Source organism: Elephas maximus, chromosome 8 (genome assembly GCF_024166365.1).
Source record: "Elephas maximus indicus isolate mEleMax1 chromosome 8, mEleMax1 primary haplotype, whole genome shotgun sequence".
Lineage (NCBI taxonomy): Eukaryota > Metazoa > Chordata > Mammalia > Proboscidea > Elephantidae > Elephas > Elephas maximus.
Window position 1 is genome coordinate 32,312,282 of NC_064826.1, and position 14,785 is coordinate 32,327,066.

A 14,785-nucleotide genomic window follows, 5' to 3' on the forward strand; every position below is an offset into this window, starting at 1 on the left:
AAAAAAAAGCAACAACAGCAAGAAAAAAAGTTATACTGAAGGAGCCAGCCAGTGTGGATGGGGTAAATCCAAGTGGCAAGGAGCTGGTGTATCCCAGCCAAGCGATTGGCAGAGGCCGAGCAGGGGGAGGAAGGGTGCAGGGTGGGAAAGCGTGTATCACTGGTTACCGGGTGCTCTGTCTCCTGCTGGGAGCTCTGTGAAACTGTCTCCTTGTACTCTCTGTCCACTGTTCTTGGTGGCCGAGGGGTCCAAGATGGCAAATCCATACCACATTAACTGATAGGGGGCCTCCACTCCGTAACTCTCAGCGCTGTCTATTCTCTGTCAGTTTCTTATTCCATTTGGTGCTTGGTTGAGTTCTTTATCCCTTCATTTGACGCTTAGGGTTCCAGGATTGACATTTGTCTCTGTTTTACTTAGTTTTTCAGGTCTTTGCTGTGGAGGGACAGTGTGGTGTTTCTGTCTATAGTGCCATGTTGGCTCCGCCTCCCCCCTACTATTGCTTTTTAAGTCACTTAGACAAGAAAGAATGATGCTTTTGTTCTGTATTTTATAATTACAAATTCTACTGCTGCCTTTTGTTTTTTTGTATGGACTCAAATTTTTATCTGGGTTCACTTTCAACCTGAAGAACTTCCATTAGTATTTTGTGTAAGTTGGGTCTGCTGGCAATGAATTCTCTCAGTTTTTATTATCTAGGAATGTCTTTATTTTGCCTTCATTTTTGAAAGATAGTTTTGCAGAATATAAGCTTCTTTGACAGGTTTTTTCCCTCTTTTAGCACTTAGAATTTGCTGTCTCATTGTCTTCTAGCCTCCGTTGTTTCTGATGAAGTTCGCTGTTTATTTTATTGAGATTCCCTGGTAGATGAAGACTCATTTTGATGCTCTCAAGATTTTCTCTTTGTTTTTGGCTTTCAGCATTTTTACTATGATGTGTCTGGGAGTGGATCTGAGTGTACTGACTTGCTTGTTCAATGAAGTATGTTTCTCCCAACGTGTGAAGCCTCTGATGTTGATCTTCAGAGGACATAGCCTTGAGCGTGTGCACAATCACCCTGGGTTCTCAGTGGTTACAGCAAGGCTAGCTGTAACTATTTCCCTAATCTCTCTGTTAAGCTGTCTGCCTCCTTTGGTATTTCTCCCAGTCCTTATACACCACTAATTACTGTATCTTTGCTATATTGTTTTCGTCAATGCCTTGGGTATAAATTGCTCAGTAGTCTGATCCACTTCAATTTAGCAGAGATAACATTTGAGGGCGATCTCTGAGGTTTGTTTTGACCCCAGGAGGGCTCTTAACTGTCTTTCTGAGACTCTTTAGTGAACTAGCTGGCTTGTGGTTTAGCTTGTTGCTCTTAATTAAGAGGGGAAGGAGCCCTAGTGGCACAGTCATTGAGCACATAGCTGCTAACCAAAATGTCAGTAGTTTGAACTCACCAGCCACTCCAGGGGAGAAAGATGTGGCATTCTGCTTCTGTAAAAGATGTACAGCCTTGGAAACCCTATGGGTCAATTCTGGTCTGTCCTGTAGAGTCACTATGTGTTGGAATTGACTTGATGGCAATGATTGGCTTTTGTTTGCTTTTTGGTTTATTGTTTTTGATAGTGCCTGTAGGCATGAACTTACCTACCCAAACCCAAAAAAAGCAAACTTGCCGTCAAGTTGATTCCACCTCATAGAAACCCTATAGGACAGAGTAGAACTGCACCAGAAGGTTTCCAAGGAGCAGCTGATGGATTTGAACTCTATTTCAAATGAAGGCACTTCCTTTGGGGAGAACTTCTTAGGTCTCTTCTCTTACGAACTGTCTATCATCTGGGCAAAATCTCTGAGCCACTGTCCTGGATGCTAAGTGCAGTGGTAGTCTCTAGTCTTCTCAGCTTGCCTGTCACAATGTGGAACATCTGCCTTATGAGCAGGCAGACATGGAGGTAATGAAAGCTCCAATATTCTCAGCCTTATGATCCTGAGGTAGAGCCCCCATTCTGTTGGTAGGGACTGGGTGGAGGGGGCCCCCAACCTCTCAGCTGCACTCAGCAGTACATCCATTCCGTACTTACAAACATGGTTAGGTTCCAAAATCCAGGTTGTTATGTGAAAATCAGCATTACACAAAAATGGGGGATTTTTTCTTTCTGTTTTCAGACCATCCATTTGAGGTTTTTTATTTAGGAAATATGACCATAGCTAAGATTTGCTGATGCGCTTATCACTGTGCTGAGTCCAGTTATGGATTATTTCTCCGTGGAGAAGGAGGCTTGGAGGAGATAAAGCTGGGTAAAGCTGGGCTATGTGACTGGACCCACACAGCTTAACCACTTCACCTTCTTCCTGTGCTGGGACAGAGCTTCCCTGCTGGAGCCACCTCCAGGGCTCCACTCCCACCCTGCAAGCCCTGCTTCAAGATTCCAGAGGCAGCTCTGCCCTCCAGGCATGGTGAGTTACCTAGACTGGGGGCTTCCTGCGAGAGTGCTGGGAACCTGGCCCTGCACCCAGCCCCACTGAGGCAGAGGCTTCAGGCCCAGTTTGGCTCACTTTGGGATGTCTTTAAACTCACATGCATTTCTTCCAAACCCCCTCCAATGCCTGTTTCCTTTCCTCCCTTCCCATTCCACATTAATTTTGAGCTGGAGGGCCTCAGGCTGCATAGGAGCTGGGAAGCTGGAACAGGTACCCACTGGCTCAATGCTGCCTGTGCATCTGACTGGAGACTATGGCCACTGAAGAGGACAGCCCTGCTGGCATGAGGGAGTCGACAGTGTGGGGCAGCATAGCCCAGCTTCCCAGAGGCTGTCCAGAGACCCTCCATGAGGGAGCGAATATCCTGCAGCCATTGCTGCCATGCCCACCACCTCCTTAATGCACAAAATAGGATAGTAAATTTTTTACTGCTGTCATAAATGCAGAATGTCAGGTAACAAGATAGTCAATAAGTGAGAAGTAAGTGTAATTTAGACTCTTTAATTTGGAGTTGGAGGGGATGAGAAATGCTAGCAACCTTCCCCTCCCAGTGAAATACATTAATTTTAGTTTGGGAGCTGAGGAGAGACTTGCTGTTCTTGCCAAGTTTTAGTAGATTTTTTTGCTTATACGTTTCTTCATTTACTCTATGCCCTCAGGACACTTTCTGGAGACTTCCAATAGTTTTATTTTTGTAGTTTTTGCCAGCTCTGGTTGTTTCAATGGGGAGTGTATCTACAGAGCTCCTCATGCTACCATCCCAGAAGTGGAACTCCTCAGCAAGGGTTTATGGCTTATCTGTTAACATGCTTGGTATAGTGCTCAGCCAAGAACAGTGTACAAGATTTTTTTTAAAGCCAGGAACATTAACTAAATTTTATGTAAGCTTTACCTAGCTCTGCAAACCCTTGTGGTGCAATGGTTAAGTGCTACGGCTGCTAACCAAAGGGTCGGCAGTTTGAATCTTCCAGGTGCTCCATGGGAATTCTATGGGCCAGTTCTACTCAGTCCTATAGGGTCGCTATGGGTCGGAATCGACTCGACGGCACTGGGTTTGGTTTTTTTGGGAGATTTTACCTAGCTCTAGGTTAATTGTATACCCATACCCATTGCTGTCGAGTAGCGACCCTATGAAACAGAATAGAACTGCCCCATAGGGTTTCCAAGGAACGCCTGGTGGATTCGAACTGCTGACCTTTTGGTTAGCAGCCACAGCACTTAACCACTACGCCACCAGGGTTTCCAAGTTAATTGTATATAATAAGCTCACCTAAAGTCGACTGAAAGCAAAAGGAAGGACTCGTTAGTTTTGTCCAGGATACATGAGGGCTAGATAAATGATGGATAAAGAGGGCTGCACTTTGAATTTTGAAAGCTTTTCTGTGGAAGATATTTCAGCTAATACCTAATTTAAATTAATTGCACTTACTAAATATGGGAAATGGCAGCAATTTAAAAGTCTAAAGGAGTACTGCTGAGAAATGAAGCTAGCCACTATTGGAGGCACCAGAATCATAATTGAATTTTGGTTTGTTTTTTCCATATGGGAATCTTTATAGTGCTAACCATTTTTTTATCTTAACACTATGACAAAAGTTAATCTTTAAGAACACAGATAACCATGAAGACTTCTGTTTTGTACTCCAAGTCACTCTGTCACAGCTTAATAATCATTTGTAGTTTTATGGGGGTGGAAATAGGGTGGGGATTTTCTTCTTGGCATATCCACTAGTGAGTAATGCATTTATCTCAAGTGCCAATAAAAATGTTATACTGGACTTATGTGACACATTTGTTAGTTATTAAGGAAACTAATTCTAAGCCATTTAAGCAATGTTCTATTTATTATATTTTCCACCTGTAACTTAAGATTATTTTATCAATATTCCAAACAAAACAAGTTTTTAATACTGTGTAACATTTTTAGAGAAAAAATAAGGACATTTTCAGGAGTGGCACTATCTCTGAACCTGTTTCCATAAAACAGTATTGTTCACCTTTTTCTTCTCAACTAATCAGTCATAATTGTTCCCATGAATTTCCCTCCTTTCTGGAACCTTTATAACACTTTAATATTTTTTGTTTTCTTTTTTTGCCTTTCAGACCCTGTCAACTGTTGCATTCTGCCACTTTCCCTCTCAACCCCCACCCTGCCCATCCCTTCTGTCATGACTGAGACAGAGCAGAAGGTATCCTAGAGCCTAGCCCTGTTGTCATTAGCTCATAGATTCTTTGGGTCTTAGTTTCCGCATATGCAGAGTGGATGATCTCTAAGACTAAATGAATCAGAATGATGTCGTACTCTGAAATGGATCCAATTTTGCAGTCTGCAATTAAAAACAAAACCACTAGGGACTATGTGTAAGAGTCAATGCTTACTAGACAAATCGAACCCCTTACAAATGCTTTTATAGGTATACATCACTTAACTTCCATGATACTTTCTATGAAATGGAACATTATGTGATTTGGACATTGTGCGAACACCATATTGTATACAGGAGAGAGGATTGCAGGACCTGTGCTGCCACCGCCATGTCGAGGATCTGCACAAAAACTTTGGCACCACAGCCACCATTCCTGTATGGCCACTACCCGGTTTCCAAGAGCCGAGCCTGGCCCCCACCCGCTTCAGTGCACAGGCAGTCCTGCCGGCCACTTTCTGGGCTGCCTGCACAGGCTCCCTTTCCTTCCTTTCTTCATGCCTGCCTTCCTTGCCCCCCAGGGGGCTTTAAACTCTCCCAGCCCCTCCTCCGCCTCCTCCTCCGTTTCCATCTCCATCTCCTCTTCCTCCCCCAGACTCCTTTTCTGTTCTTCCTGCCACTGCCACAGCCCAGACCATTCAGCAGCTGTCACCACAGGAGGGCCTGGGCATCACAGGCAGGGTACCCAGACTGGAGGCAGTGTGCCAGTGGCACATCCTCCTCAGCAGCTCTGGTGGCATCTGTGCGGTCCCTGCTGAGGCAAGTGCTGGTACCCCCTCCCCTGTCACTCCAGGACCAGGTAGACACAGACCCAGAGAGCTAGTGAGAGACAGATCAGATCTCCATACTTAGCAAAATACCCACACTACTCCCACTCTCCCATCGAGATTTCTTAACTCTCTTATAACCTTGTGAGACCATGGACGTATATGTAGTGGGACGTTGCCCAAAGGGATGTTAAAGCAACACATTCCTGTACTTCTGATGTCACATTCAGAGATCTAGTATTAAGGGAATTCATAGTAATTTGGTCATTGCCAACGTTTTATAACATTTTTGGAAAGTTTACTTATAATTACATTTCAATTCATTAAACAATTATTGAATGCTTACTGTGTGAAAGACACTATACCCATATATTATGTATTTTATACAAGATCAGGAAACTCAAATACTTTTGCCATTATTAAGAGAAATGATGTAACTACTGTACTTTTAAGGATGTAAACTTTTTTAATTCTCTGAAGTTGAAGAGTGTGGTCATGGATTCAGTTAACTTTACCTATGAAGGTATGTCTCAATCTAAACCAATGCCCTTCTACAAAAAAAAAGCCACAAAGTAAAAATACCAAAATCTTCGTTGTATGACATTTCTTAAAAGATTTAGACCAGATTTCAAGTAAACTTCTATTCAGCATGGATTCAGGGTTCATGAGTGTTAAACCAGTTGTTGGAGTTACATGTGTGTAACATTTCCTGCCACAATGAAAGGTACAGTAAGTCCCCAAATTACAAATGTCTGCCTCATGGACAACTTGTACTCGTTATGAAAGTTTGCCCTCACTTTGAAATGACTGAAGCAACCCCTACTTGCAACAAATTCACCCTCACTTACTGCACATGCAAAAGGTGATTAAAAAGAAAGAAAATGCCAAAATGAATGTCAGAAGAGACTCTGAAACTTGCTCTTGAATGTAGAGTAGCTAAAGTAAATGGAAGAAATGAAGTAAAAGAGCTGAACAGAAGACTTCAAAGGGAGGCTTGAAAAGACAAGATATTATAATGAAATGTGCAAAGACCTGGAGATAGAAAACCAAAGGTGAAGAAGACACTCAGCATTTCTCAAGCTGAAAAAACTAAAGAAAAAAATTCAAGCTTAGAGTTGCAATTTTGAAGGATTCTGTGGGCCAATATGCAGTTCCCTGTATTACAGTTCCCTGGCAGGGACTGCCAGAAATTCAAGCTGGATTCAGAAAAGAACACAGAACCAGGTATATTATGGCTGACGTCAGATAGATCCTGGTTGAAAGCACAGAATACCAGAAAGATGTTTACCTGTGTTTTATTGACTATGCAAAGGCATTCAACTGTGTGGATCATAACAAATTATGGATAACATTGCGAAGAATGGGAATTTCTTGACACTTAAATGTGCTTATGAGGAATTTGTACTTAGATCAAGAAGCAGTCGTTTGGACAGAACTCGGGGATACTACGTGGTTTAAAGTCAGGAAAGGTGTGCGTCGGTGTTGTATCCTTTCACCATATCTATTCAGTCTGTAGGCTGAGCAAATAATCTGAGAAGCTGGACTATATCAAGAAGAACAGGGCATCAGGATTGGAGGAAGACTCATTTACAGCCTGCGTTATGCAGAAGGCACAACCTTGCTTGCTGAAAGTGAAGAGGACTTCACTTTCTGAAGATCAAAGACAATAGCCTTAGGTATGAATTACACCTCAACATAAAGAAAACAAAAATCCTTACAACTGGACCAATAAGCAACATCACTATAAACGAAGAAAAGATTGACGTTACGGATTTCATTTTACTTGGATCCACAATCACACCCATGGAAGCAGCAGTCAAGAAATCAAACGACACATGGCATTGGGCAAATCTGCTGCAAAACTGTTAAAAAGCAAAGATGTCACTTTGAAGACTAAGGTGTGCCTGACCCAAGCCATGGTATTTTCAGTCACATCATATGCACGTGAAAGCTGGACAGTGAATAAAGAAGACCGAAAAAGAATTGACGCCTTTGAATTGTGGTGTTGACGAAGAATATTGGCTATACCATGGTCTGCCAAAAGAGCAAACAAATCTGCCTTGAAGAAGTACAACCAGAATGCTCCTTAGAAGCAAGGTTGGCAAGATTGCATCTTACATACTTTGAACATGTCGCCAGGAGGGATCAGTCCCTGGAGAAGGACATCATGATTGGTAAAGCACAGGGTCAGCGGAAAAGAGGAAGACCCTCAATGAGGTGGATTGACACAGTGGCTGCAACAATGGGCTTGAGCATAACGGCGATTGTGAGCATGGCGCAGGACTAGGCAGAGTTTTGTTCTGTTGTACAGAGGGTTACCATGAATTGGAACCAACTGGCGGCACCTAACAACGATAATAACATGGGCAAATATATTGAATGACACAGGAAGCATCAAAGGAGATGAAAGGAATACACAGCTGATTATTTTTTGTTATATCTCTGATTACTACTGAAATTGAGGATTTCTTTCGAGGCCATTTTCCCCCTATAAATAGCTTTTTACTGTCATGTACCTGTTTATCTACTGTGTTGCCTTTTTCTTGTTGACTTTTAGTACTTTAAATATTTGAGTACTAAATCCTTATCTGTTATACATGTTGGAATATCTCCTATTTTTAGTGCTTATCTTTTGTGGTGTTCTTAGTTGCCGAAACGTTTTAAGTTCTACCCATATTTTCTTCAAATAGTTTTAAAGTTTTGCTTTTCATACTTTTATCGTTAATATATCTGAAAATTATTTTGTGCACAGTGTGAAATAGGGGTATAATAGCACTTCTTTTCTTACAGTAAGTCAATTTTCACATCACCATTATTGAATAATCCATTTTTTCCCACTAATTTGAAATGGTACCTATGTCCTACAAATGGTACCTATGTCAAATATGCTTATATTTCTGTTTCTGAATTTTTTGTTTTCTGCCGTTCATCTGTTTGCTGCCAATACCACACTGTTTTAAATGCTTTGACTTTCCAATATGTCCTAATATCTAGTAGGGCAAAAGTAATTTTCCATTACATTTTAAAATGTTCATTGCTAGCTGAGAAATGTAAGTTATTTCTGTTGTTGATCTTCAATCCAGTAATCTTGCTGAGCTATCTTAATTCTAATAGTTTTGTCCATTGATGTTTTAGATTTTATATGTAAATGTTTATATTACATGCAAATAATGAAAATTTTAACTCTTTCTTTCCGTTTCTTATACCTCTTATTTCTTTATCTTATCAGAACATTTTAGGACTTCCAATACCATGATGAATAATAGTGGTGATAATGGGTATTCCTGTTTCATACTTTGGGGATTATACATCTAATACTTCATTATTAAAAATGATATTTTGCTGTAGGCTTTTGTTAGATTTCTTTAAACTTCTCCTATTTCTGTTATGTAAAACAGTTTTTAAAATAATTCATGTCAACTGTTGACCTTTATCAAATATTTTTCTGCATTTTGGGGGATAATCATATTTTTCTCTTTCATATGTTTATGTGATGAATTACAGTAATAGTTTTTTTTTTTTAATGTTTAAGTATTGCATCCCCTGGGCATGATTTACAAATACACACTCAAAACAGAGTTTGGAATGTTATTTATGATATTTGCATCTATATTCATAAGTGATGTTAACATTATTTCCCTTCTTGTATTGCCCTTATTTAGTTTTGGTATCAAGATTACACTTACCTCATAAAAATGAGTTGAGGCTCTCTAATTATTTTTAAAATCTTGTGGGATTTGTAGTTATTCCCATTTTTATTCCTTACAGTATATGCGTTTCTCTTTTTTTTTTTTCCTGGATTTGTCTTGTCTATTTTATTAATCTTTTAAGGAACCAGCATGTGTCTTTGTTAAATTTTTCTATTGAATCCCTGTTTTCTATTTCATTAATCTCTGTTCTTTGTCATTTTTTTCCTCCTGCTTTCTCTGGAGTGGGGCTTTCTCTGAGTTTATTCTGTTGTTCTTTTACTAATTGAGGCACAGTAGCAATGATGGACATGAACATACGGGTAATAGTGAAGATGATGCAGGACTGAGCAGCTTTTCGTTCTGTTGTACATAAGGTCACCATGAGTCGGAGCTGACTTGAAGGCAGCAGTCTATCTCAAGCATGACTTTAAATATGGCAGCTTTTACCATTACACCTACTTACTTATTCACTACCTCGTTATCTGATATTTCAAATTTATGACAATAGTAAAAAATCTACTATCCAACAATTTTGTGTGTTAAGGAGGCAGTGGACATGGTGGCGATGGCTGTGGAGGGTCCCCTCCCACACAGTACCCAGGTAGCTTCTGGGAAGCTGGGCCTTGCTGCCCCTCACCCTCCACTTTTCTTCTGCCAGCAGGGCACTGCATCCAGCTGCCACACAGGGCCAGCCTCCTCCGTGGCCATGGCCTCCAAGCGGATGCACAGGCAGCACCAAGCCAGTGGGCACCTGTTCTGGCTTCTCAGCTCCTATGCGGCTGGAGGCCCTGCAGCTCAAAATTGGTGTGGGGTGGGAGGAGAGGAAAGAAAGAGGCATCAGAGGGGATGTTTGGAAGAAATGCTTGCAAATTTAATGACATCCCAAAGTGAGCTGAACTGGGCCTGAAGCCTCTACCTCGTTGGGGCCAGGTGCTCGGCCAGGATCCTGGCACCCTCACAGGAAGTCCCAAGCCTTGGTAACTCACCAGGCAGAGATAGCAGAGCAGGCTCCAGGTTCAAGAATGCAGGGCCTGCAGGGGTGGGAGTGGAGCCCTGCATGAGGGAAGCTGTGTCCAAGGGAAGGTGAAGTGGTTAAGCTGTGGGCACTCCCGTCACCCAGCTTGGCTTTTCCAGCTTTGTCTTCCTCCAAAACTTCTTCTCCACAGAGAATAATCCGTAACTGGACTCGTCACAGTGATGAGCACCTCAGTAAATCTTAGAGGCTATTATTTCTATGATCATATTCTCTAAATGAAAAGCATTGGACAAATGGATGATCTGAAAATAGAAACTCTTCCATTTTCAGGTCTTTGGAACCTAACCATGTTGATAAGTGAGAAGTGGGAGTATTTCTACAAATACATATTTTTTCTGCGTTGGATTGTGTTTCCTCGCCTAGAACTCCAGTGATACAATGATATACCTTGTGGTGATTGTTCCATAGTTCCCTGTGGCTCTGTTCTTTTCTTCTCTCTCTCTCTCTGTTGTTCAATTAGATACCTATTGCTCTATCTTCAAATTCACTCACCCTTTCCTTTGTCATCTCCATTCTGCTACTGACCTTATCTACTAAGTTTTTTTTATTTGTTATGTATTTTTCAGTTCTAAAATTTCCATGTGGTTCCTCTTTCCATCTGCTGTTTCTTTGCTGAGACCTTCTATTGTCCATTTGTTTCAGGAGTATTCGTCCTTACTTTTTGGATCATTTCTTATAAAAGCAGCTTTAAAGTCTTCATCTGATAATTTCAACATCTGTATTACCTAGGTATGGACATCTCTTGTTTGTATTTTCCTGTGTGAGTTGATAATGTCCTTGTTCTTTGTACATCAAGTAATTTTGATTGCATCCTTGATGTTTTGAATAGAACATTAAGAGACTTCGGGTCTTGCTTAAATCCTGAAAAATCTTGAGTTTCTTGTTTTAGCAACCACTTCACCCAACTGGGATCAGACAAATTCTGACCAGCCTTCTGTGTGTTCATGTTCCAATGTCAGCTCAGTTTTTGAAGCCTTTGCAGTGCTATTCATGCCTGTCTCACATGTGTGAAACCGAGTGGCTTGTCTGGGACCTGGGTGGTGGTGGTCTATCACATATTTCTGTTCTCAAACTCTGGTATGATCTTGAGGGTCAGATCTACCTGTGCACAGTTTGAGGGTTAGCACAGGAGTCCATATATAATTTTGTGGGATTGCTTTCCCCAGGTCCTTCTTCTCTTCATAACTTTCTGGGAAGTTTCTTGTTCCCTAAGACTCCCCTTTTTGGTTCTCTGACCAGAATGGGTGGCTTTAATTATCCCACTCTGCTACATACTCTTTGTGACTGCACCCATGTCTGGAGCCACACAGCAGAAGGAAAGAAGGAGAGAAAGAAAAAGCAATGGGATTTTAACCCACCCTCTTGAGCCTACAGTTCTTGTGATTAGAGAGGAATTTTTCCATCTTGCAAGAGTTTTAGGCACCTGAGGGGTCCCACTCCTGCTGTTTTCACCACTGCCAGCATCGACACAGGACTGCCCAAGGGTCTAGGTGTGAGAGAGAATGGATGAAAAAAAAATGAGATTTCTCCCACTTTGTGTGTGTTTGTGTGTGTGTGCGGGTACATGTGTGTTTGGAGTCCCTTTCCCACTCCTTAATTCAGAATTTCACTAAATAGACAATAGATAAGTGGTAACTTTGGTGAAGAGTAAGACAGTACACAATACTGGGGAAGCCAGCACAACTCGTACAAGGCAAGGTCATGGAAGCTCCACAGACATCCATACTCCCTGAGGGACCGAATTACTACACTGAGGGCTGTTGGGACCATGGTCTCAGGAAACATCTAGCTTAATTGGCATAATACAGTTTATAAAGAAATATGTCCTACTTTCTACTTTGGTGAGTAGTGTCTGGAGTCTTAGAAGCCTGCAAGTGGCCATCTAAGATACTCCACTGGTCTCACCCCTTCGGGAGCAAGAGAGAATGAAGAAAACCAAAGATGCAAGGGAAATATTAATCCAAAGGACTAATGGATCACAGGTACCCCGGCCTCCACCAGACTGAGTCTAATACATCTAGATGGTGCCTGGCTACCACCACTGACTGCTCTGACATGGATCACAATAGAGGGTCCCAGACAGAGCAGGAGAAATATGTAGAACAAAATTCTAACTCACAAAAAAAGACCAGACTTACTGGTCTGACAGAGACTGGAGAAACCCCGAGAGTATGGCCCTTGGACACCCCTTTAACTCAGTAATGAAGTCACTCCTGAAGTTCACCCTTCATCCAAAGATTAAACAGGCCCATAAAACAAAACGAGACTAAAGGGCACACCTGCCCAGGGCCAAGGGCAAGAAGGCAGGAAGGGGTGGAAAAGCTGGTAATAGAGAACCCAAGGTGAAGAAGGGAGAGTGTTGACCTGTCAGGGGGGTGTTAACCAATGTCATAAAACAATATGTGTCCTAACTGTTTAATGAGAAGCTAGTTTGTTCTGTAAACCTTCATCTAAAGTACAATAAAAATAAAGAATTAGTTTCTCCTTGAGGTCTTTCTGTCCACACCTGGTTTCCACATAGAGGTTTTGGCTATCTTCGTCCTGTTTAGGGGCTATCAGAGGAAAAATAAAATGGGAAATTCACCACTGTTTAGTGGTACTTAAGATCTTGGCCTTCTTCACTTGCTACCATTTTCTTTTCAGAGTCCTCAAATGGCTTCTTCATTGGCTGTCCAAGTTTTACAGCTGCATTTAGTGAGAGAGACAGGGTAGAACATGCTTACTCCATTTTACCTGGAATCAGAGTCCTGTACTGCCTTTTTGTGCTATTGATGTCATATCTTTTTCTTCTACATGTTTTAAACTTCACAAAATATTATCATCATTGTTTTAAACACTCGATATTCTTTTCTATTTATCTACAAACTTAACATTTCCAATGAAGCTTCATAATTCCATCTGGGATCATTTTCTTTCAGTCTAAAGAATTTTGTTAATATTTATCATCAGCTCTGCTAATGACGAATTTTCTTAGAATTTAGGCTAGTAGCCTCTCCACCATCCTGACCCCTTTCAAAGATGCCATCCTACTGTCTTCTGATTTCGGTTAGTTTCTGTTGAGAAGTCAGCTATATCTTTTTTTTCTCTGCCGAAGCTATTGCTTCTCTTTCATCTATCATCTTTTAAGATTTTCAGGAATTTAACTGTTACTTGCTGAAGTGTGGTTTTTTGTTTTGTTTTTTCTCTGTATTTGTCTTGCTTCAAATTTGTAGATTTATTGAACACGTGGCTTGATTTCTTTCATCAGTTTTGGAAAGTTCTCAGTCCATATTTCTTCAAATATTGTTTTAGAATATCCTCTCTCTTCATTCTCTCCCTTTCTTCTAGAACCCCAATTATAATTATGTTAGTCCTTATGATGGTTAATGTTGTATCAACTTGGCTAGGCCATTATTCTCAGTATTATGTAATTATCCCTCATTTTGCGATCAGATAAAAGAAAGTTTCCTTGGGGCGGGGTGGAGGCAATGTGGCCTGCATCCAGTATATATGGATGTTCCGGCAAAGCTTACCCTCTCTTGATCCTGCATCTGCCTTGTCATCCTCTGACCTCTGGTTCTTGTGACGTGAGCCAGCAGCCTGCTCTCTGACCTTCAGATTTTGGAACACACCAGCTCCTTCAGCCCCGTGAGCCAGCACCTAGCTGTCTGACCCGCTGATTTTGGGTTTGTTAGTCCCTGCAACCACGTGAGTTAGAAGAAGCCTCCAACCTGATGCCTAACACATGGATTTGGGACTTCCCAGCATTCATAGCTGTGTGAGCCATTTCTTTGAAATAATCTCTCCATTATATATGTATACTTCACTGGTTTTCCTCTTCTAGAGAACCCAGCCTAAGACAGTCCTTTTCACTGTATCATAATTACTATTTTTTCTGCATTTTCCAGCCCTTTAATTCTCTGTGTGCATTAATTTGGGTACTTTCTACTGACCTATATTCTGGTTTACTAATCCACTCTTCTGGTATTTCTAGATAGTTCTTCTAGCTATTTAATTTTATATCCATCTATCTTTAATCTCACCTATTGTTTTTCCCCTAGTTCTAAGATTTTTACTTAACTCTTTTGTATGGATTCCAACTCTCCATTTAAATTACCCATCCTTTTATTTATTTTTGGAACATTTTAACTGTAGTTATTTTGGCATTCTCAGATAAATCAAAACTTTAAATTACCTATGGGTCTATTTCTATTTTCTCTCTCTCTCTCTTTTGGTATCTTTTAATTTGATGCTGGATATTATAAATAAAAATGTGTAGAGACCCTGCATGATATTATATTCCTCCAAAAAGAGTTAAGTTTTCTTTTGACTTGCAAATGGAGTACTAGCTGACCAATTTGGTCCTGTCAAGGGTTGGTTAAACCTGGCCTGTTTCAGTTACTAATACGATGTGGTCCTTGCTTCCAAGGGAGGGAGAAGAAGAAGAAACAGAAGAATTGTCCTTCATTTTGAACATTTGTACTGACTATAGAATTCTGTACAGACCATTTTTTTCTTTTAGCATTTTAAAGATGTCATTCTATTTTTTTCTAACCACCATTGCTTCCTATGAGAAGTAGCTGTAATTCATATCCTTGTTCTCCTATATTTAATATGCACACTGCATCTTTTTTTTTTTTTTTCTGC